Below are 23,907 nucleotides of genomic sequence, written 5' to 3'. Positions count from 1 at the left end.
AGCCTAGAGCTTGGTTGGGTTTGGGGGCCAAATGAAGGCTCTGAGGCCACCTTGGTTTACTGCTGACCCTGAATTATAGGGATGCCCACAATTACCTGCTCAAGGCAACCCCCATAGGGGAGGAAGCAGAAGATCTCAGAGGATTTCACTGCTCTTTCACCATTAGCCAGAGTCTGGGTCCCATTGTCACCCAAGGATACACCTGACACCTATCCCATAAAAACAGAGCTGATATTTGGTGCTTGGGTAAAGCCACCTCTTTCCTGGATGCTAAAATACAAAAGTACTTCTCAATGAAACGAATTGGTAAACAGCCTCTCTCTGAGGTTCCTAAGTGCTGTCTGGTCCATCTCAGCTTCCTCCCTGGGATTCACCATCTAGGTACCAAACGGTCAGTGCCCAGCCCTGCAGGGTATCTCTGGCACCTTGCTTCAGCCCTATAGCCTATGTCTCTTCTGATTACCTGGGTGTGTGTCTTCTCTGTGTCGAGTATCTGGGACATTTTCTCTGATAGTCTGGACACTCAGCTGAGTCACAGTTAAATATTAAATAGAGAATGCAATGGAGAATATTTAAATATTAAATAGAGAACATAAATAGAGAACATATTAAAGAGACAACACAAGCTTTTTCATCCTCCCAATCTTTCTTGGGCTGGTCAGCCTCTCGGAGTCCCAGTTTGCCTATCCTCAAAATGGGCAAAATATCAATTATATCACTAATGGAACCAGACTGGCTCACTTTGTAGCAGTTTCTGCCCAGTGATTGCTGATTCACTGAAGCGCCTCTTAGTTCCTGCCACATCCTAGGTGACTATGATAGACTGGGTGCTTCTGGAAGTCTTCTCTTCTTGCTTGATTATATTTGTCTGGATGGAGCTGGTTTCTGATGAAACAGATCTTTCTGTATGAACACCCAGCAGTGCTTCTCTCAAGATTTTTTTTTTCTTTCAGTTTTTGCTTTCGGGCTGGGGGTGCTCCCCACCTGTTGTGACTGACATTCTTTGGGCCCTGCTCCATGATAGTTAGGATTTTCCAGGCTCAGGGCATTAGCCCTGCCCACCACTGGGCTCTGCAAGGCCAGCCATTCCCCATGAGCCTCTAACCTGTCACGCGAGAGGGTGATCCTCCTGCTGCTCCCACGTCAGTCATTAACTTCCTACATCTCTGCTTCCTACCAATTTCTTCTTTGCTTTAATCCTGCCTAATCAACACACAGGGACTCATTCTATTTCCTCAGCAAGCTTAGAAGGTCCTTGCAGACACTCCTCTAGCTTTGGATTCTGACCATTCACCCTCTAAGGACCTCCCCAGTCCCTCTCCTTTGGTTCTTTGTCTACATTGGAAGGACAATGGACTTCATCTCTGGGACCTCAAGATGTAGAGCTTCAGATCACAAATGGGTAGAAGCTACAGGGACTCAGGTTTCTGATCAACTAAAAGAACTTGAGACAGTGGTTGGGATGATCCCAAGCTGGAGTGGGTACCCCACTGGGCTTTCAGCTCCTGGCTCCTGAGACGGAAGGTAGGAAGAATATGGATTGTAGAGGAGTGTGAGAGCTTGACCTGGAGCAGGTGTAGGAGGAGAAAGAGAGGTCCCATTAGTATACCTTGTGAAGGTGGGGTCAGTGCCGGGCCGCAGGAGAAGAAAGAAGGATGAGGCAAGCTGGAGGCAGATCCTTGATCAAGGTTCTATCAGCTTTTCAGCTTTCATTACTTTTGGTATTTCTTGGACTCACTTATTGAGAACATAAGTGAGACTAGATTGAGAATATATCATCAGTCTTGCACCCCCTTGGAGGTCTGTGGCAGATGAATAATGACCCTTCAAAGGTATCCAAGTCTTACTTCCCTAAACCTGTGAATGTTACCTTACATGGCAAATCATACTTTGCTGATGATGCGATTAAGTCAAGACCCTTGAGATGAACAGATGATCCTGGATTGTCTGCGTGGACCACAAATATAATCAGGAGTATCCTTACAGAGGGGGACAGGGAGATTTGGCCATAGAGGAAGGAGGAGGAGAGGTGATGACTGAAGCACAAGGCTGGAATGATGTATGGATGGGGTCATGAGCCAAGGAATGCAGGCAGCCTCTGATTTGTTGCAGCAGCTTTTGGAAATTAATCCAGAGCTCTGAGTTGAGATGACTGCTAGTATGTGACACACCCAGGAGATGGAGATTTGTAAAGGAATGTTCCTGGTGACATATGGGAGACTGAGTATCGGGCTTTTGTTGAGCTATGACTAATCTATTTTGTTGGAACAAGGAATGGATGAGATGGAGCCGTAGACTGGGACTTACGAGACAGAGTTTAACTCTGGTTCTGCTCTAATCTGCTTTGGCCTTGGCCAAATTCCTTCCCTACTGTGCTTACCAGTCTTCCTTGTTAAGGGAGGGGCCAACTGGTGATTCCAGCTGAATATGTTGAGATCACCACGATGACTGTGAGAGTAACACCAGTCTCCAGTTACCAGGTGCCTCTATGTACCCCACAATGTGTAAGGTGAACCTTACATAGTCATTTATGCTTGACCCTTGGGGCTGCTTTTTGCTAAGCGCTCTCTGGGCCAGGCGTCATACAAGACTTTGGGATGCGGTGTGAATGAGGCTGATTTCTTCCCTCCTTCCTGGAACTGATCTTCATCAATTCAATTCTCACAGTAACCTTTCTAGGTTGGAAAGAACTATTTTTTTTTCTCTTTTTTGCTTGTCAATAAAGTGAATCTTGGAGAAGTTAGTTTACCTAAATTGACGGTGCTTTTTAAATATTTTACTTTTAAAAATTCACAATGATTTAAGTGTTACAATGAAAATTTTAACCCTACTTGAATGCCAAGAATGTATAGTATACTTTTTATAATGTTATGATAACACAATACATAGAACAGAATCTCCCTTTCCAGGAGTAGAAAATGATATTTTATTTTTTTTCCCTTTGATACTTAACCTTAAAACCCAAAAGAATTGAAAGCAGTAACTAGGAGAGATATTTGTATACCTACTTTCATAGCAGCATAATTTACAATAGTCCAAAGGTGGAAGCAACCCAGTTATCCATTAAGAGATCAACGGAAAAATAAAATGTGGTCTATATATGCAATGGAATAGTACTCTGTCACATAAAGAGGATGGCCACTCTGACACATGCAACATGAATGAACGTTGAGGATGTTTATGCTAGGAGAAATAAACTAGACCCCAAAAGACCTACTGTATGATTCTGCTTGTATGAGGTATCTGGAGGAGCCAAATTTATAGAGACAGACAGTTGAATGGTGACTTCCAGGGGTAGAGTGGAGGGGGGGCTGTGGAATTAGTATTTAACAGGGGCAGAGTTTTAGTTTTGCAGGATGAAAGCAGTTCTGTGATGGTGGTGGTGGTTGCCAAACAGTGTGAATGCATTTAATGCCAACAAAGTGTGCACTTAAAAATGGTTAAGATGTGAATATTATATGTATTTTATCAAGTTGAAAAGTTTACAAAATTTAGAAAGCTGTTTTAAAGCAATGCCCAGTTTTATGTTAGTAAACTAAAGCATAGTTTAATGTTATATGCTTTTGGACTTGTCATGGGATAAACTTTTAAACAACAGAGACCCTTATCACAAAGAAGCATGTTTGATGTCCCAAGCATCCTTGGAGAAATGGACCACTTGACAGATAATTAAAAAAAAAAAAAACCAATGCAAAACAAAAAATCAAAAGAACAACAACAAAAACCCAGGTAGTACTGATACTTCATATTTTCAGACTTCTGAATCACAGTTTGTTGGCAAAATTGTGTCATGTTGGACAAAGGAAGTCCAACGCTGAGTTGAGACGCTGAGACATGGCAGCATTCTTGCTACCAACAACTTCCTGCTCAGGTGGTGGTGGTGGTTGTCCAGTCGCTAAGTCGTGTCTGAAAGTTTGCAACCTCGTGAACTGCAGCATGCCAGGCTCCCCTGTCCTGCATTATCTCCCAGATTCGAGCCAATTCATGTCCACTGAGTCGGCGATGCTGACTAACCACCTCATCCTCTGCCACCCCCTTCTCCTTTTGCCTTGACTCTTTCCCAGCATCAGGGTCTTTTCTTGCCTTTATTCTCATTTGTAGCTACACACATGGGGCATGAGAGAATAACCAATACACCCAGGGGCTCAGGGAGTGACCCTGTTTCTCTGCTTCCCCTTCTCTCTCTTATGCCACAGGTGAGCCATGTGGGTGAGTGTGTTTATACACATGTGTAATCGTACAAGTATATGCACGTGCGTCATCTACTGAGCCATCACCAGGTAACAGTTTCAGTAGATGATGATCAAGAGCCAAACCCCTCCTGGGAACTGAGAGAGTGCTGGGGGACATCTCTACCTGCACATCTCTCCCTTCCTCCTCTGCACGTGGTGCCAGGGAGGATGGGAGGCAGGGTCTGTGCTCCTGGCTGGGTTTACCTGGTCGCCCAGGACAACAGACTTGCAGGCAGCCAAAGAGATCGTCAAGCAACAGAGCATGACAGTCAACATCAAAGTGGGAATGCCACTCCTTGATCCGGACTTGGCCGTACCTGCCAGGGCAGAGCCTCGGATATGACCACCCCGGGAATTCAAAGGCGTTCTTAGAGCAAGCGGACACACACACACACACACACACACACACACACACACACAGCAAATGCAAAACCCCCCTCCTACTTTTAATGAAAATAAAAGTCTAGACATCCTTTCTTCACAATTCTTCACTGACCTAATTATTCAGATCTCTGCTTTCTTTGGTCTTTTCAAAGAACGAGAAGAATGGTTAATTTCACTTAATGGAATAATTGAATGTCATAATTGTTTTTTACATTTCTGCACGAATGTTTGAGTTAAGCTGTGCACACTCTCTCCCCCCACCGTCTAGAGCTCTTAATAACCGGGCTGCTCAAAGGGGCCTTTCTGTTCCATCTTTTTGTTTCCTGACTGGACTGTCTGGGCCGGCTTCTGGCAGCCGGCGTGTTGAGGGAGGGGGTCTGGGGAGAGTGGTGGTTAATGACTATTTTGGTCTTGGATGTTCTGATCTCTCTCTAATTCATTATTTGTCAGGCATGAGAGGCCCCCTGAGCTGGGTAGTGAACAATGCTCTTTCAGCCTCTCCTGTTCTGTCTCCTTTTGCATTTTCCTTTTCCTTCTTTATTTTGGATTAAGGAATAGAATTGTAACACACTGCTGGGCCCAAGATGTCATCATCCTCAGAGTTGTGGGCTGTGATCTCATTTGAGTCTATCAATGGCAACAATGATGCTGGTGGCTCATTCATCTGTTCAGTCAATCATGACCGTATATGGAAGGATTGCTCCATGCTGAGACTTTTTCTAGATGCTAGAAATCCAATGGACACAACACTCTGGTGGGAAAAGATAGCTAAAAAAAATTAGCAAAGACACAAAAAGACTTTGATTTGGAGTTAAGTTTTGTGAGGGTAGCAAAATGAAGTGATGTGATATAGTGTCACTGACGAGAGGAGGGTTGGCTAAAAAGAGGGGAATCAGGGAAGGCTTCTTTGAGGAGGTGACAGATTATCCGAGAAAAGACAATGAGTAATTGCCACATTTGGGAAGAGCAGGGGGGAAAGATCACTGCAGATAACAAGAGCAATTGGTGCAAAGGCCCTGGGGTGGGAGTCCTTTGGGAAGCCAGGCAGGGTGCCTGGGGTGGAACTGGAGAAGGTTGGAATTGACTGCCACAGAAGAGTCTGGAGAAATAACATGGAGCCAATCACTCAGGACTTTGTAAACCGCAACATGGAATTTGGACTTAATCTCCAGACAGTGGGTCTATGTAAGCAAAGAAATAATAGAAATGGAAAATGTTTTAAATTGTCCCTCTCACTTCTGTGGGGAGAAGACAAGAATGGAACTAGAGAGATCAATTAGACAGCTGCTACAACCTCCCAGGGAAATTTCAAACAGAGTGGACAGATTGGAAATGGTGAGAAACCATCAACTGAGGAAATATTTTAGACGTGGATCTGACAGGACTAAGAAGTGGGTTAGATGTTATCAGGGTGTGAGAAAAAGAAAGATGTTGCACGTTTTTGGCCTGGGTAAATGAGCAGGATTATTAATTAAGACTGGAGAGATTGGGTGTATTAGTCAGCGTTAGACGAGTTATGCTTGGTAACAAATACCACCCACATACCAAATCTCAGTGTGTCAAAGTTTATTTTGTTCATGATAGGTATCCAGTGCAGGTGGGTACAAAGCCACTTATTGCTGTACCCTGTGAAGCTTGTGGTCTGCTGATCAGGGCAAGGCAGGGCTCAGAGGTCCCAAGCAAGAAGTGCACACAGCACTCAGTGCTCTCCTCTCAGTGCATGCCTTGCCTCATTGCAGAGGCCGGAAAAGCAGAGACAAACTGGGTGATAAGAAAGGGAGGTGGACAAGGTAGATGTGAATCCTAACAGTGCCCACTGCTGCATGGGGAGAAGCATGGCTGGGACAGGAGGTGTCAAATTTTGCCTTATACACACTAGATCCTAAGTGTTCAAGGGTGTCAGTGAACTAGAATCAAAGAGCCTGGACTCAGGGAGAGAGGCTGGTATAGAAAAAAGTACAGTTATTAGTCAACATATCTTACTTGGTCTCAAGCCCTGGCTCTGCATTTTGAATTCAGAGATGATAACCACACAATTCTTATCCTCCAGGGATTTATTTAAAGGTCACAGAATACTCACACCAGTAACTACTTCAATACCTCCTCACTGGAACAGCCCGCTTGGACCCCAGACTTGGATTCAACCACTCCTACAGCAATCATGCATTCATGCAGTGACGATTTACTGAACACCTACTCCCTTCCAGGTGCAGAACATTCCCATGAGCTTATGAACATTCTACATATGTGTTATCTCTGAGCACTTGTTAATGTTGGCCTTTCCATTGTGTGTTTCTGTCCTCCGCATATGACTGGAAAGCTCCTCTGTACCCTTTAATGCCCATTTTGACATCACTGCTATTGTGAGGACTTTCCTCACATCCCACTTACTGCCCCGGGAAAAGTCAGCTTCCCTTTCCTCCGGGACACTGGATGTAACTACTGTAATACCTGCCTCACAGCATCTCAGTTGTTGCCTTGTTGGTCTCCCAATTAGGCCTAGAAATACATGAGTAGTGATTCATTTACTCATTCAACACACGTGAATCAAAATGAGACCACGCTGCAGAAGATGGAGACCCAGGCAGGACATCCAGCATGGGGCTAAGCAGGGGCTGTTATTAATATACTGTCGTCCTGCTATAAGGTTACCTACTCTGTGCTCTGCGTGGAGATACCGCTACCTTGCCAATACCTCTAGATGTTCTCTGCTACCGCCTCGTTCTTACTTCCCTGTCCCAAGTTTATTAGCAACACAGCCATCAAAATAGCCCTTTAAGACAGTTTTTAAGTATGAAAACTGGTAGCTCAGTGGTAAGGAATCCACCTATAACTTGCCTTATGTAGATGCGTGCACATGGCAAGCATAAAGGGATGTGAAGTAGAGCTCAAAGAGAAGATTTAAGATCCACGATGGATCCTGTTGTGATGAATGACGTCAAAGCAAAGTGCTTTGAGGGACAGATTTCTAGCTGCACTGGATAGCCATTGGTTTATAACATGACCTCCACAATCACACGGGTGATAACAGTACTATGGATTGATGACCATATCTACAAGCATTCCTTGGTTATCAAAGTGTCTTCATACTTACCCTGCCATCTCATCCTCAGGACAACCTGGGGAAGTCAGTCTTAGTCCAAAGTTACAGATGAGGAAAACGAGGAGTAGAGATGCTAAGAACTTAATCCCAGCTCACACAGTTTGTGAGCAGCAGAGCCAAGCGTGTCTGTTCGTTGCTCAGTCGTGTTCAACTCTTTGCAACCCCATTGACGGTGGCCCACCAGGCTCCTCTGTCCATGGTGTTTCCCAGGCGAGAATACTGAAGTGCAGTGCCATTTCCTTCTCCAGGGGATCTTCCCAAGCCAGGGGTTGAACCTGGGTCTCCTGCATTGGCAGGCAGATTCTTTACCATCTGAGCCACAGCAGAGCCAACACCAGATCAAGTCTGTCTGCTTGTCCCGTGACATCTGAGATACTCTCTAATCAATACCTAGCAAGGCTCACTGATGACAGTCAGGACTGCCCTCTACATTGGTTATGTTGGTTGCTGACTACACCAGAGCACCCGGATGAGAGACCAAGTGAGAAGGGAAATCCAGCCCATGCTCTTCTTACCAAGCTGTGTGTCCTGGTGCAAGGCCACATCTACTTAGAAGAAGCTCTCTCTTTCTCTTTTAATTCACATGAAGTCTGGTGGGGGAGCTAATGGCAGGCATCATGTTTTCCTAAATTCTCCTTTCCCAAATACCTACTCTGTACCTAGCACACAGTAGGCATTTATAACTCATTTGTTTGAAAAGCATGTCCCCAAGTTCAAAGCTCAATTTTGTAAATGACTTTGTCCAGTTCCCGTAAGCAAATTCCAAAACAGACACAATTCTGAGAAACGTGAGGGATTTCTGATACTCCTTGGCCCTCCTAGTGGTGGAATTTGAACAGAAATTTCCATGAGGAGTCCAGAATCATTGCGAAGTCAAGGAGAGGGAGTGTGGTCTTCCTTGGCTCCAGAGGAATTAAAAAAAAAGAGAAAAGAAACATTTTTCCTTTCTGCTGGTCCCATATCTGATCCAGCTCCAGATGTGGGCAATGTGTTCTATAGTCTTTTAGGGTTAAATTTCTCAAATTTTTTCCTACCATCTGTGTGAGCGAAAACCAGGAAATGAATGTGCTGGTGTCTCCACGTAATTAGATGTGCATGACTTTTCTTAAAATGCTGCAAATATGTGGATCCAGCCATTAGGACACCCAGGTCAGCAGGAGATCCTGAGTGAGCTCCAGTGCTTGGGACACGGGACAGAGAAGAAGAATTTATGAAATTGAGTTGCAGAGAAGCTGTTAGGCTTCCTGAGACACCCGTGGGAAGGGGTAATTGAGGGAGGGGTTGGGAGAGGGTTTGGGAATAAAGGATGGGAGTCTTTGGAGAGGGAAGGGACAATAAAGGAATAAGAGGGATGGTGTCCACAGGGCTGGGATGAATCTCGATTTTTGACAGAAAAGGAATCTGCTTCCTTGGCCTCAGTTTAACAATCTGGGGAAATATTTCTACTCTTTAAGGTCTTAGTTTGACAATCTGGGGAAATGTATCTGCTCTTTCAGGCCAGAGCACCACTCTGCTGGAAGAATAAATACTGCCTTATTCATTCATTCAATCATTCAGGCATGCATTAGCAAACACTTACTTTCTCTGTTTCTTTGGTGCCAGGTCCTGTACTGGGTACCACAGTTCAGAAGGTAAAGATGGGATCTCAGCCATAAGAAGTTCACATCTTGATGGGACAGGTGGGCCTGGCCACAAACATCTTTTTGAGAAGTTAGGAATGGTCAACTACAGAGAAGAAAAGAAAACCCTATAGAAGTGGAGGAGGACAGCCAAGGCAGGATAAAGGAAGTCTACCCAGAAGGCTGTCTTCTTATGAGGCTACAAGTGAGGAAGGGCTGGTGGGCTCCAAGTAGCACAAAAGGGGTCCAGATCCTCACCTTGTTCTCCCCTGACCTCTCGCCAGCATATCACATCCCAAACTCTAAGTCTTCCATTGCTCCAGGGGGAAAGAAGGAAGAGGTTGGGACCACCAGCCCCTCACCGTCCCTCACGTCCCGTGGCTTAATGATCCTTATGATAGCAGCAGTCCCAGGCAGAGCCAAGTGCCAGGCACCTTGCTGCTCTTGTCTTTCTTCATTCAATATTCAGGCCTGCTATGAAGGGATGCAGGAGCTGGGCCCCAGGAAGCTGGTCTCCCGAGCATCTTGGGGGAGGGCATCCCAGGCGGGTGGAAAGGCAAGAGCAGAGGCCCGAGATATTTGGAGAGTCCGAGGCAAAGCGAGGAGTCTGGCATGGGCCCCATGGTGCAAAGGAGGCACAGGGAGCTGGGGGTGGATATGTCAGGGCAGCAGCAGTGGTTCTGCCCTCACGATGGTGCCTGCTACGGTTCAGAAATCTTGGCCGTGACTGAGCCAGGTGGAAAGGCACTTCAAGAACTGGACAAGAAAAGAGACTTGATTTTATGTATGCATTAAAAGGATTATAAATTATACTTTTAAAATTTATTTATTTATTTTTGGCTGCGCAGAGTCCTCACTGCTGTGTGGACTTATTCTCTAGTTTTGGCAAACGGGGGCCACTCTGTAATCATGGTGCTGGGTCTTCTCACTGTGCTGGCTTCCCTTGCTGTGTAACGCAGGTTCGAGGGCTCACGAGCTTCAGGATTTGTAGCTCCTGGATGTTACGAGTACAGGCTTGATAGCTAACTGAAATGTTAACCGAACTTGTACTTGGTTCTTTATCTCACTACATATAAAGGACACAGGCATAAAGGGCATACAGACCTTTCCAGCACGGACATTACCATGCAGCCAGAGGGGCTGCCACGGTCACAAGGACATTTAGAGCCAAGTGGGAAGTGGTGATCAGTGTGAGAATGGAAAGGTGAGTGGGAGGGTCAAGGGAATGAAGAGGTCATGTTTTGAGGAGTGGACAAGGAAGACTTCAGGGAGGAGTGTCATTTGCTTTGGGTGTTAAAGGATGATTGGGACTTGGGTGTTTGAAAATAAGGAGGAAGTGGATTGCTGATATGAGGACTTCTGTGGGAAAATGCATAGAGAGGAGGAAGGCGCAGTTGCCAACTTACTGAAGTTTGGGATTACGAAAGGGAGGGGACTTTTGAACACATGTGTTGAGATAAAGATGGTCCCCAGAATCTTCTTTCTGTAACACCTAATAAAATGGATAAAAATAGATAAGAACAAGTCAACAATAAAAAGATTCAGTAATGAATAAAACACCATCTCATGCTATTCACATGCAATTGTAGGAGCATTAAAAGGAGAAATTAAAGATTCTGAAATGACGGTTTGCGTATCATCTTAATACTCCCAAGTAACTGTTGTTGTTTATAGACTCTCAGTCATGTCCGACTCTTTTGTGAGCCCACGGACTACAGCCCTCCAGGCTCCTCTGTGCCCGGACTTCTCCAGGCAAGAATATTGGAGCTGGGTGTCCTTTTCTTCTCCAGGGGATCTTCCCAACCCATGGAAAGAACCTGCATCTCCTGCATTGGCAGCTGGGTTCTTTACCACTGAGCGACCAGGGAAGGCCATACTCCCAACAAATACAGGAATGGAAAAGGGAGTTGACCAAATTCTCAAATATATTTTTTTGGTCAATAGTTCCCTATCCTAACTTTGAAAACGGTAGACTAAGGGAATGAAGAGGAACCCTTGGGAAAAGCTGAGGAAAATTCACTGAGTCATCCTTATACAGCAACAGCCTTTATAAGTCAGGATAGAAATAGGATAGGGTTGGAGCAGAAGCTATTTCTTTATGGAGTTGTAAGACATGTGGTTGCCTGATGGTCTTGCTCCTGGAAAGGAAAGCAGCTGCTGCAGGGGGAGTGACCAGTGGTCCAGGACATTTGTCCAGGAGGAGGGATCTGATTCCAATTTTCACAGAAAGGTTGTTTTTTTAAATCAGAGAAAACAGAAGGTCTGGACAGAAATGCCCTTGTTTAAGATGAGTTGGATGAAAAGATATAATTTGGCCACTATGCAAATATGTCAAAGGCTAAGTGTAAAAAAAATGACAAAGAACACTGCGTATAAAGCGCAAATGAAAACCTAGTCCTGAAGAAAATACAACCCAAGGAACTAAAGAATATTCCTAGCAATTGCTTTGTGCTATAGAAGAATACGGGCTTCCCTGGTGGCTCAGATGATAAAGGATTTGCCTGCGATGCCTGAGACACAGGTTCAGTCCCTGGATTGGGAAGATCCCCTGGAGAAGGGAACGGCAGCCCACTCCAGTATTCTTGCCTGGAGAATTCTATGGACAGAGGAGCCTGGAAGGCTACAGTCTATGGGGCCACAAAGAATCAGACATAACTGAGTGACTAGCACTTTCACTTTCGTAGAAGAATATAATATGGCCATGAGTTTAGCAAAAGAGAAACTTATAGATGAAAATCATGCGATAAGAAGACAAGCAATGTCATGGGCTTAAGAAAACAACCTGAAAACTGAAGCAACGGCACGCCTGAATCACTATATAAATCACAAAACAAAGAACAGGATGATATGGTTGCAGTGCTGACTTACTGATATTAAGGAAGTGCTTGAGATGAATGCAGAGGAGGAAGTAAAGAGGTTACAGCAATTAGAGGAAAGGTATTAGTGTGCAGTCTGATAGATAGTATCTGATGAGATTAATCTGTGGCCTGAAACACCAAAGCCAACAAACCATTGACATAACTGAAGGAAAATTTCCCTCCAAAGAAAGAGGAAGCTTATTCAAGTTAAAAGGCCACACTGCGTTTTAGAAAATACGTAGATAAAGAATATCTGATACCAAGACATATCCTGTTTAATTTACTGACCATCAAAGGTAAATGGAATTCTTCAGACATATGAGCAGAAAATACAAGTCTCCTGAAGCAAAGAAGAATCAAGCTTTAGATTTTTCACTCCAAGCCGTGGCTATGGCATTCTAAATGATATGAGGTATGAATCAAGAATCTTACACCCAGGAAAGTTGTATTTCAGACATAAATGCAACAGCTTTGCATTCTGAAATATGAAAGAAGTTAGGCAATGTAGTTCTGGGAAACCTTGCTGAAAAATGTCCCTCTGTTTCAAGGTTGAGCAGATCAAAAGATGAGTGGAAGATGATGGTGAGAACACTTGTGCAGCCGCCAATGTCCAAAGACAAAGGGGTGATATATAAAGTCCAGGAAAAGGAATATGACTCCCATAAAGGCAGGGGCTGAGCTTAATTTTCCTCCTTAAGTGTAAGGACACAACTAAACAAAACCTGGACCATTGGTCAAATAGTAGCAACCCAGATAACAGACCATAGAAGTGATTTTCTTGAAAACAAAATAAATCATTGACTGCAAATTCAGCTAATCAAGCACTGAATGAAAATACTACTGAAAAAAAATTGTTGAATATTGAAATTATAGAAATATTGAATTAATAAGAAAAAGAGTACAGAATTATGCTGACAGAATAGAATTTAAATGCTATGAATTCTATTTATGCAAAAAAAACAAAAACATATACAACTAACTAGACCAGAGATCAGTATGTTTTTTGTGAAGGGTCAGATAGTAAATGGCAACCCACTCCAGTGTTCTTGCCTGGAGAATCCCAGGGATGAGGGAGCCTGGTGGGTTGCCATCTATGGGGTCGCACAGAGTCGGACACGACTGAAGCGACTTAGCAGCAGCAGCAGCCCAGATAGTAAATATTTTAGGCTGTGCTAGCCATGTAGCACTGCTGTTTCATATTCTTATTTATTTGTTTGCTTATTTATTTATACCACCCTTTGCAAATGGAAAGACCATTCATAGTTCACCTGCTACATTAAAACTCACTGGGGGCTGATTTTGGCCCATGAGTGAGTTGCGGTTGGCTGACTTTTGTGCCAGATCACTGACTTCTTGCCTACCGGTCAGTCCATGAGTTCACATGGCTCGGCTTTGCTCAGTGGTCCCCTTTTTACCCCCACTGATCAGAACTGGTAAAGGCTGGCAATGCAACTTGAAATGGAGATGGAGAGAAAAATCCAAGACTACTCCAAGTCAGGGCTCTAATCACTGTGCCATGTGAATTTAGAGCTGTCCTGGTCTGTGTGATGTTACTACTGTATGAGACTTTTGAGCACTTGAAACGTGGCTGATTCAAACTGTATGTACTCTAAGTATAAGTATACCCACATTGTGAAGACTTAGTACAAACCAAAGAATGTGAATGTCTCATAATAATGAGTGATTTTTAAATGTTGATTACACGTTGACAGGATAATATTTTGGGTGTACTGGGTTAGATAAATTATGTCATTAACATTAATTGTACTTGTTTCCTTTGAGTCTTTTAAAAGTGTGATACTAGAAAATTTAAATGGAAATATTAGATATTAGAAAATGTGAATGGCTTGCCTTATATTGGACAGCAGAATTTGATGCATCTGATAAGAAGATAATTTTTCATAACGATGGAGCCTTGCCATTAATGAAACCAGGTGTATTAGGCAAATGGACTCCTTGTCTATTTTCTTAGTTGAAAAGAGGGTGGTTGGAATCCCCTTTGGAAGAACATGACTTCACTTCAAATCTTGGGAAGAACATGACTTCAATTCAAATCTTGAATGTTCCCCCTGTTATCTGTGTGGCTTAAGAAAAGACCCTATATCATGTAGAAACTGACCTTCTAATTGAGAAATGGGAGGAAAGGTTTGTGGTGAAGATTTGATGGGAAATCTATGTTACAACACCTCATAAATGGTTGTGCAAAGGAAAGAGTTTAGTAATAGCCACCTTGGCGAGAGAGGTGGGCCGGTTTCATGAACACTAGGACTGAGAACTCAGCAGAGAAGATACCCAAGAGGTGGGTGCTGTGTCTCCAAACAGGCATTCTTTTCTCCAGTTCTGCCTTCTTCTCCAGCTCATCTTTTGTTTCCTAAAATCCCTCCCCAGCACCCAGCATTACATGGGTGACTCACGAGGCCCTCACTTGCGGTCTCTCTGCGATAACTCTGTCTTCTTATGCTTCACCCCTGGCTTAAATAACCCTTTCTTCTCCTGACTTGACTTTCTTCTCATCTTTTCAGATCAATTCCCGTGTGAGACCCCCCTTCTGGTAAGATTGATGTGTTCCTTTCTTGGGCTGCCTGGCTTTTTCATCTCTCCTCCTTCTGCTTTGGTTGCTCGTGGTAGTCAGGGATTGCATCTAATTCACCTTAGGAAACCCAGCAGACAAGCCAGAGTCCAGCTTCAGCAATTCCTGGATAAATGGATGCATGTGTGATGGTCCAGAGAAAGCTCCAACTTTAAAGCACTTTGTGGAAGAGTCCTAGGAATAACATTCAGCTTTTGCTGAGAAGTTGCAGCTCAGATGGTGAAGAATCTGTCTGCAGTGCAGGAGACCTGGGTTCGATTCCTGGGTCAGGAAGATCCCTTGGAGGAGGAAATGGCAATCACTTCAGTATCCTTGCCTGGAGAATCCCATGGACAAAGGAGCCTGGAGGGTTACAGTCCATAGGGTTGCAAAGGGTCGGACATGACTGAAGCGACTTAGCAGGAGTGCTTTGGAAAGTACATTTTGGAGTGGGCACTGATGCTTCCTGTTCCTGAATAAAAATGCAATGGGAGACAAAATTCCTTTCACTGGCTTTTGTCAGCTGGGGTGCCTCGGAAGCAGACCCTGAGACAGGGAATTGTGTGCAAGTGACTTATTCGGAAGGTGATCCAGGCAGATGTGCTGGCGGAGCAGGGAGATGAAGCCGGCTGTGGAGCTGGCCGATACAGAGGTCACTGCTGAGCAGATTAGCACGGCCACTGGAGCCTGACTGCAGAGGCGGCTATGGGAGACGGTATCCAGCACTCACAGGGTTATCTCATCTGGGGGATGAAGAAGCTGGGGGGTTTCCCACCATCTTTCATCCATCATTGGTGGAGTACTGCAGGGGACGGGTGGTAATCCTGAAGTTCTCCAGCTCCTCTCCCTCCTCGGGCAAGGGGGTACGGGTTCTGGTGGGTAGAACTTGGGCAGATGGTTGCTGAGGACAGAGTGGCTTCTACAGGGCCACTAGCCCACCCAACCCTTTTGCTCCTGGTTAATGTCACCTGGTTTTGTTTGCAACAGCAAGGTGTCAAGGCAATGGATCATATTTGGGTTAAGTGAACTCCTGCAATCCGGTCCCATTAGTTTTCAGCCTCCTGGGAAGATGAAAGGTGGTTATGGGACCCCCACGTTCTGGACAATGAGACCAAGATGTAAGACAGCTCTGGCGGCTTCTGGGAAAACGTTCACTTTATGATAAAAGGACTAACTCGTCTGGCATCACATCCAACCCTTCTTCTAGGACTGGATGTGAATACAATTTGTATAGTCAAAGCAGCCTTCCTGGCACCTTGAGGGAAGAGTCAAGAATTCCACAATGCGCTGACCGCCACACTCTGGGCAAGATAAGGTATCACCTGTCTGATACTGCAATACCTGCCACTGAAAACACTTTTGAGTTATGCCCTTGGGAAAAATCCTGTTGAGCTGTTTGTAGAAGGTCAAGTACACCAGGATGTGGCACTTCATATAGCTCCCGAGTTAGTGTTCCACTGCCATAATAACAAATAACCATGGGCTTAGTGGCTTAAACACAACTCTCGTCTCGCAGTTCTGGGAACAGATCTAACATCAAGATGTCTGCAGGGCAAATCCTTTCTGGAGGCTTCAGGGGAGAAAGCTTTCCCTTGTTTTTTCCACCTTCTAGAAACTACCTACATTCCCCTCCACCTCACATCGCACCCTCCTCCTGTCTTGTGACCCCACCTCCTACAGTAAGACTGATTCCTCCTACATGCAACATACAAGGACCCTTATGATGACATTGAGTCCAACCAGATAAATCAGGATCGCCTCTGAATTGCAAGATCCTTGACCATATCTGCAGAAATCTCTTTTGCACATAAGGTGATGTACCCAGGTTCTAGGGGTTAAGACATGGATTATCTTTGGGAAGGACATTATTCAGCCTGCCACAGGAGACATGAGTGGATTATTTGAAGGCTAGGGGGCAGCTGGACTTCGCCTCTGGAGGCTGGGTCTGAGAGTGAGGGCGGAGGTGAGGTATGGTGTTTGGATGTCAGAGCTCAGAGCCAGAGGGAGGCAGGCAGTGAGACGCAGAAGCAAGAAGAGGTCACAGGTCCCGGGCTGTGGCTGTTGAAAGCCTAGGTCAAGTTTGACCACCAGGACTTTAAGTGAGGGTGTTGGGGGAGACGTCCAGTGGACATCTAGTCATGATGGGTGGAGAAATGAATGAATCCCTCCAGACTCATCCTTCTTTACTGCTGCGAGGATGTGCAAGCTGGTCCCCTGCTCCCCTCCCCACCTCCAGGTGAGGAAAGCCTAGGATTTGAGGGGCTGGTGATGCTTCTGTTCCTTGGATCTTCTAAAAGGACCTTGAGCCTGTGCTTGGAGCTCTCCTCTGGATGGAGAGAAGGGAGCAGGGAGACTGTCACATTCTAGGCAACCTCTCCAGAGAGTGGAGGCCAGACAGCGAGAGGCCTGGGAATGTGGGTCTGGAACAAAGCCTGCCTGCTCTGGGTGCGAACAGGCTGCCAAGAATGTTGCTCCACTGGTTCCCCCGCTGCCCCTCAGCGCCCTGCCCTGGGCAAAGTGGAAGAGCATCAATAGAGGGAGAAAAGGAACGCTCAAGACAGCCCCCACCCTCCACAGTCACAGCCTGGCCTCCAGCTCTGAATCTCCGCTCCTTCCTGACGACTCCAAGTCCCCTCCACGAGTTTCAAGCCCTGATTCATTTTTGTCTGCTTTCTGGAAAGGGGTGGGTGCTCTGCAGAAGGAAAGAAAGGCAGGTGAATGGAGCCTTTGGCCTGAATAACCCTGCATAATGACTCTCTTGACCCTCACTGTGGGCAGGAGGACTCAGAGAGGTTAGGTCACCTGCCAAGGTCACAGGCAGGTGATAGAGGAGAGAGGATTCGAGTCTGATCCGACCCCATGTTTTTCTCATGTCAACTACAACTGTCCCCTTCAAACTTTCAACCCACGGGGGGACGCCGACTTGTGAAACAGGCCTATTTTCTCTACCGTGAGGTAATGGAAATCCGAGGGCTTAGCTTCAAATGGAGTGGGGGCTGTCGGAGTGGAGCCAGTGCCAAGACATTTTAAGTCGGACTCCATGATAAGCTGAGATTTGATATTTCTGGATAATTCCCAATGAGCGCCCTTCCTCTTTAATTATCCTGTGGTCACCCTTTCAAAGGTGATTAAAGCTATTCTTCAGTAGATGTGGTTATAGATTGAGTGGGAACCTGGTCTTTCTTGTGGTTTTCATCGCAGCAATTAAATCTGGCCGGCTGGTAGACGCTGTGTGGCAGGAGGGATTTTACGAAGCAAAATGATTTTCCCCTTCGGGCAATGTTAAATTTAGGAAAAATACAATTAATTATATCAGACAGGTATCTATTTTCTATCCTGCACACATTAGAGGCTCAAGGGCTTGTTTCACTCCAGCGGGGGAGCTCGTCTGGGTGCAAGGCTGCCACCCCTCGCTGAGCCCTCGGGCTTGTCCTGACATGAAGCCTCCTCCCCTGCCCTCCCACCCTGCTTCCCACCCATGCCTCCCCCATGCAACACCCACAGCTCTATTTGGAAGTAAAAATGAAAGAGCTGGTGTTTACCAGAACTTTCTCTAATGTTCCCAAACATATGATTCAGGTGTTCGGTGTTGAGAAAGATGAGTGCTCTGAAAAAACGGGAGCCAAGCAAAGCCTATCTACGTTCCCCCAGCCTCCGTGCATCCTTCGACCCTACAGAGACCCCCCTGCCCCCCAGTCTCTCTGCGGGGCTACTTCCCTCCATTGGCAAAATGAGATGTGGAACCAGACACTTTCAAAATCCTGCTCGGCTCCATGTTAGGAATGTCAACCATGGCTCAGTGAAATGAGAGTGCCAATGCCTCGGTAAAAGACATAATTAATACTTTTTCTCAGGTGCTGTTTTGTGTTCCTGATGTTGAAAGGGCCTTGGGATTCATGAATGATTATACTCTTTCCTCTTTGTTGGAAGCTTCGTTAGCTCTCAGAGAGAGGCGGGGGGAAGGATTCACTAGCATTTATTGATAAGCGGAGTTCAGCCGTGTCATCAGTGAGAGCAGGTCATGAGCAGATGTTCAGAAAGTATTTGCTGAAAAATAAGAAGGTGACTCTTCAGAAAGGTCAATGGTTTGGTATCATTTTCTAAACACCAATTAAATATCGCACACATCTATTATTTATTCACCTATGAGGTCCAGATAGGTTTTTTGCGGGGGAGGGAGGGAGCCTTACTTAAGGCTTGTAAAATTGAGGTTTAAAAAATTAGGAACTACAGGTTTTAACCTATTAAGACTGCTAAATTAATTTAATTTAATATTTAATTTTTCTTACTGGTGTATAGTTGGTTTATAGTGTTGGGTTAGTTTCAGATGCACGGCAAAGTGAATCAGTTCCACACACTGATAAATCAGGAGCTACATACACTACTCTACATAAAACAGAAAACCAACAAGGACCTATTGTGTAGCACAGGGCATTCTACTCAGTATCCTGTGATAGCCTACATGGGTAACGAATCTGAAACAGAAATGTTTTTATAGAATATATGCTTGGGACTTGTCCACTGATAGGTCTTCCGAACCTGCTGGCTCAGAATCTTGATACAGAGTCCTTCCGTCTCTGTTAGCTTCCAGGTGGTGATGGTGGTAAAGAACCCACCTGCCAATGCAGAAGACGTAAGAGGCTTTGATCCCTGGGTCGGGAAGATCATCTGGAGGAGGGCATGGCAACCCACTCCAGTATTCTTGTCTGGAGAGTCCCTGTGGACAGAGGACCCTGGTGAGCTGCAGCCCATGGGCTCACAAAGAGCTGGACATGACTGAAGTGACTTAGCATGCACGTGCACACGGGGCCCTCTCTAGACGTCACTGTTCTGCCTTTATTCCCTCTCCTGATAAACTGGGATGGGTTTACCTGCCAGCTGTCTCACGAGGGTGTTGTGAGGATTAATGAGATAATATTTTTTAAGTACTCAGAGATCTTCTGATGAAAGAGGCTATAAAAGTACAAAGTGTCACTATTATTATAATTAATGGCATTTCTGAAAGCTTTCAAAGTGCACATTGGGTTAGACGGAAGATAGAGGAGATCCCTGTTTTGGGAATCAGCTTTCTCTTGGGGAAAAACAAGGCAGAAGAGTCTGTGTGTGGCCGAGATGGCTGCGAGGAGTCGGGGCTTGCATCCAGAAGTGGGAAGGGCAGTGAGAAGCGGGAATCCAGAATGGGGTCCTGGCCGGGAAGTCACCGGTGCTGGGGACGCAGGAGGTGCAAAGATGGCTTCCCTTCTGGGGCAAGTAGAGGGCAGCTCGGGACCAGATCTCAGCTTGGGCATCAAAGCAACGTGCGTCCCTGGGTGGTTGTTTCTCCTATTGGGGCACATATGCCAGTCCTGCCGAGGAGTCTGGCTCACTCCTTAACCCACAACCAACGCTCTCACCATATGCCTTATGCCAGTGCCCCTATCACATGCCACGGTTCAAACGAGAAAAGCCACAGCTGCTGGAAGCAGAGTTCAGAGTCCACTAGGAAAAACAGGCGCGTGCGCCGAGCTTGAGTGCCGGACGTGATGGGGCTGCAACACAGCGGGATGTTGGGAGAACGAAAAAGTATGGTTTCGCCTGACTGCGGGAGTCAGGGAAGACATCCTGGAAGAGGTGGCCCTTGAAGTAGCTCCTAAAGGTCCAAAAGGGCAGCTGGTTGGAGAGAGAGTGAGAGAGAGTGTGTGACTGCAGGGGGTGGAAGGATTAATCCGAGCAGATGGAACAGCATGTGTGAAGCCAGGAAAGGCAGGACTATGGGCATGATTGGAGAAGCTGTAAACAGGTGGGCTAGGATGTGAGGATAGGAGATGACCAGCTGAGAAAGCAAAGCAAGGCCCTCCGGCCATGGGGAGGGTCTGACCTGAGGCGGTGGCCACAGGAGGGGCTGAGTGCAGACCTCAGGAAGTAGGGTTTCTGCAGGACCAATGGAAGGGAACAGAGGAGGCGAGAGATTTACGCTAGCCTCTGCACTCTTTTTTCACCCGTCTGAGCTGTCAACTGGACTGTGTGGTCTTGGAGGGAAGACACTGTGCTTGCTCTATCTTTTTGAAAAGAACCTTAAGGACAGTGATGGGCATAGGGTCTGATCCATGATTTGCAAGGCCCAGCCCTATATGAAAATCTGGGACCTCGTGTTCAGAAATTAAGAAGGTTAATCAAGCGTGGAGGGCCGTTAATCCCTTTTAAGCACAGGGCCCTGTTTAGCCTCACGTGTGACACACAGCCCTATGAAGCTGCTCCTGACCTGCCCCATTGAAGGTACGCAGTGTCCTGGGCAGGACGGCCAGGGCATGTTTGGTGAAAGCATCAGGCAACGCTTTGAGACAGATTCACAGATTAAAGCATCCACCTGGCTGTTTTGCACGTGGACACTGTTCTGATCGCCCAGACGTCAACAGGTATTCATGTAGAAAAACAGCAGCAGAAGAAAGATGGATGGCTCTTCAGTGTGGGTCAGACAGAAAACACAAAAATATTCTTCTGTTTTTCAATGGAGGAACTATATGAGTCAGCTCCTGCCTTGGCACCTGAATGGCTTTTCTTGCCCGATGAATCAATTTAGATGGAATCATTTCTGAGTCAGTGACTCAATGCCAGTGCCCACACATTCACCAGCTCTGGGACATCCATGTGTCTCCTTGGGAGAATCTGAAGTTAATACCTACTATAAGTATTATTGTCGTTCAATTGCTCAGTCACGTCTGACTCTTTGCAACCCCATGGACGGCAGCACACCAGGCTCCCCCATCCTCCGCTGTCTTCCAGAGTTTGCTCAAATTCATGTCCATTGAGTCCGTGATGCTATCTAACCATTTCATCCTCTACCACCCCCTTCTCCTCCTGCCCTCAATCTTTCCAGCATCAGGGTCTTTTCCAATGAATCTGCTCTTCACATCAGATGGCTAAACTACTGGAGTTTCAGCTTCATTATCAATCCTTCCAATTAATTCACAAATATTTCTCCAGCATGGACTTTGGACACAGGATCTGGAACACAGGTGTGGACAAGACCAACTCCCTGGTGCCTTCATGGGCAGCCATGGTATCAAAATGACTAAGAAAGTATTAATTGTTATCACTTTCAGTGATGAAAAATTCATTGCTATTTCCTCTGTTGGATGTATTGTCTTCATCGCTTGTAAAATGCATTTTATTTCTGGACACATAAAATTACATATAAGGTTTTCCACAGCTCATGGCTGGTTTTTGAACCTGCTGACTGTTGATTTCCCATAAAATCTTCAACATCTCAACCTGGAGTCGACCAGGAGGCTCTTTGGGAAGGTAACATAGTCAGACGAGGAAGGGCTACTCTACTCTGCTGTTTCCCAGGAATTTGGTTCTGTATTTTTAGTTATATAAATCAGCCTCATTATTGGGGTTGAAAGCAATCAGTGTTTGATGAGAGTTGCCTTTCTGTTTCTCAGTCTTGCTCCCCACGCCTTCTTGCATCTTGGACCTTGCTGCTGCCTCTTCTCCCTCCCAGTTAAGTACCTCACGTGTACATTTCTTCTGGCTCAGGGGTAAAGAATCTGCCTGCAAATGCTGGAGATGCAGAAGATGCAGGTTCAATCCCGGGGTCAGAAAGATCCCCTGGAGGAGGGCATTGCGACTCACTCCAGTATTCTTGCCTGGAAAATCCCATGGACAGAGGACCCTGGTCGATAGGGTAGCAAGGAATTGGATGTGACTGGGCAGGCACACACTTATAATTTCTTTGGTACCTTGCTGGTAAGCTCTCACCCTTATTTTTAAGAAATAATTTTGATGGTATTACTACATTTTCAATCATAAACATCTTGGAAGTTTAAAGTGTGTATGTGTACGCATGTTTCCTCTGAACCAGGACACTTTTCATATCACTTGGTGGGGGGTGGGTAGCTGGCTAACTCGCAATGGACAGCAGAAATTTCATAGACTTGTATCCAGCCGTAATTTTAACACTGTTTATTAACTGTGTGACCTTGGGAAAGTTATTTAGTCTCTCTAAGTTTCTGTCCTTGCATCTTTAAATGAGGGAAGATAACGTATAAGGGTTTTATGGAGAGCGGAGAGAATGTCTCCGAAACAGTGAGCCCAATGTCAGCAGGCTGAAGCCCCTCTACATCAATCACAGCTATTATTAATCTTCTGTGTATCCATTATCTTCCTTTCAGAAAGTTATGTTTGCCAGCATTTGAAAAAATTTCCCCCAGGTGATACTGTCAGAATCCCCTGTGTTTCCCTCCACTGTCTTTCTCCCCACCTCTCCCCAGTGAGAACCTCTGAGTCCACTCAACTGACTGATGGCCTTAACCATGGTCCTTAAGCTCTGCAAGCCCATGGCTCTAATCCTGTCAAGACATAGTTGTTTCCAGGAACTTAACATTTTCTAAATGATTCCCCAGTGGAATCATTCCACACTCAGACCAATGACACTGTAACACTCAGGGTACAAGTCAATGCCAGGCTCAATGCAACCCTTTTTCTTTATGTTTTACTTCATGACTGAATATTCATCAGAAAGACTGCTGGTGAAGCTGAAGCTCTAATATTTTGGCCACCTGATGCGAAGAACTGACTCATTGGAAAAGTCCCTGATGCTGGGAAAGATTGAGGGCAGGAGGAGATGGGAACAGCAGAGGATGAGATGGCTAGATAACACCACCTACTCAATGGACATGAGTTCGAGTAAACTCCAGGAGTCGATGCTGGGCAGGGAGACCTGGCATGCTGTAGTCAAAGTTCAAAGATCTGAGTCTGGGACTCAGCCCTCATCTTTGCCTTGTTCAGTAATTTCTCACCTATGTGAATAAGAACAAAGCATAATTTGGGTAGGGTACTGGGCTTGGTGAGGATGTTAAAATGCTAGCTGATGAAATCCAGGAAGATATAAACTAGAGCATTCTGGTGGACTCGACAAGGTGAAAATTAACTAACCAGAGATGCATTTCTGTATATATTATAAATGAACAGAGCAAATGCCCCAAACAGGGACGAAAAGATTGGATGAGGGTGTTGTGGTTTAATAGGATTAATAAGAGAAAGTCTGAAGGATTATTAGTTAGCTGTCAAAGATTGATCAGATTCAATTTTGGGACACATCTGATAAAACATAAATAAAGCAAAAAGTGAATTTTGATTATTTAAAGAGAAACTTGCATTT

The sequence above is a fragment of the Capra hircus genome, chromosome 21 (genome assembly GCF_001704415.2).
Source record: "Capra hircus breed San Clemente chromosome 21, ASM170441v1, whole genome shotgun sequence".
In the NCBI taxonomy this organism is placed as follows: Eukaryota; Metazoa; Chordata; class Mammalia; order Artiodactyla; family Bovidae; genus Capra; species Capra hircus.
The sequence above is the reverse complement of the archived record's forward strand: the minus strand, read 5'-3'. Positions refer to the sequence as shown.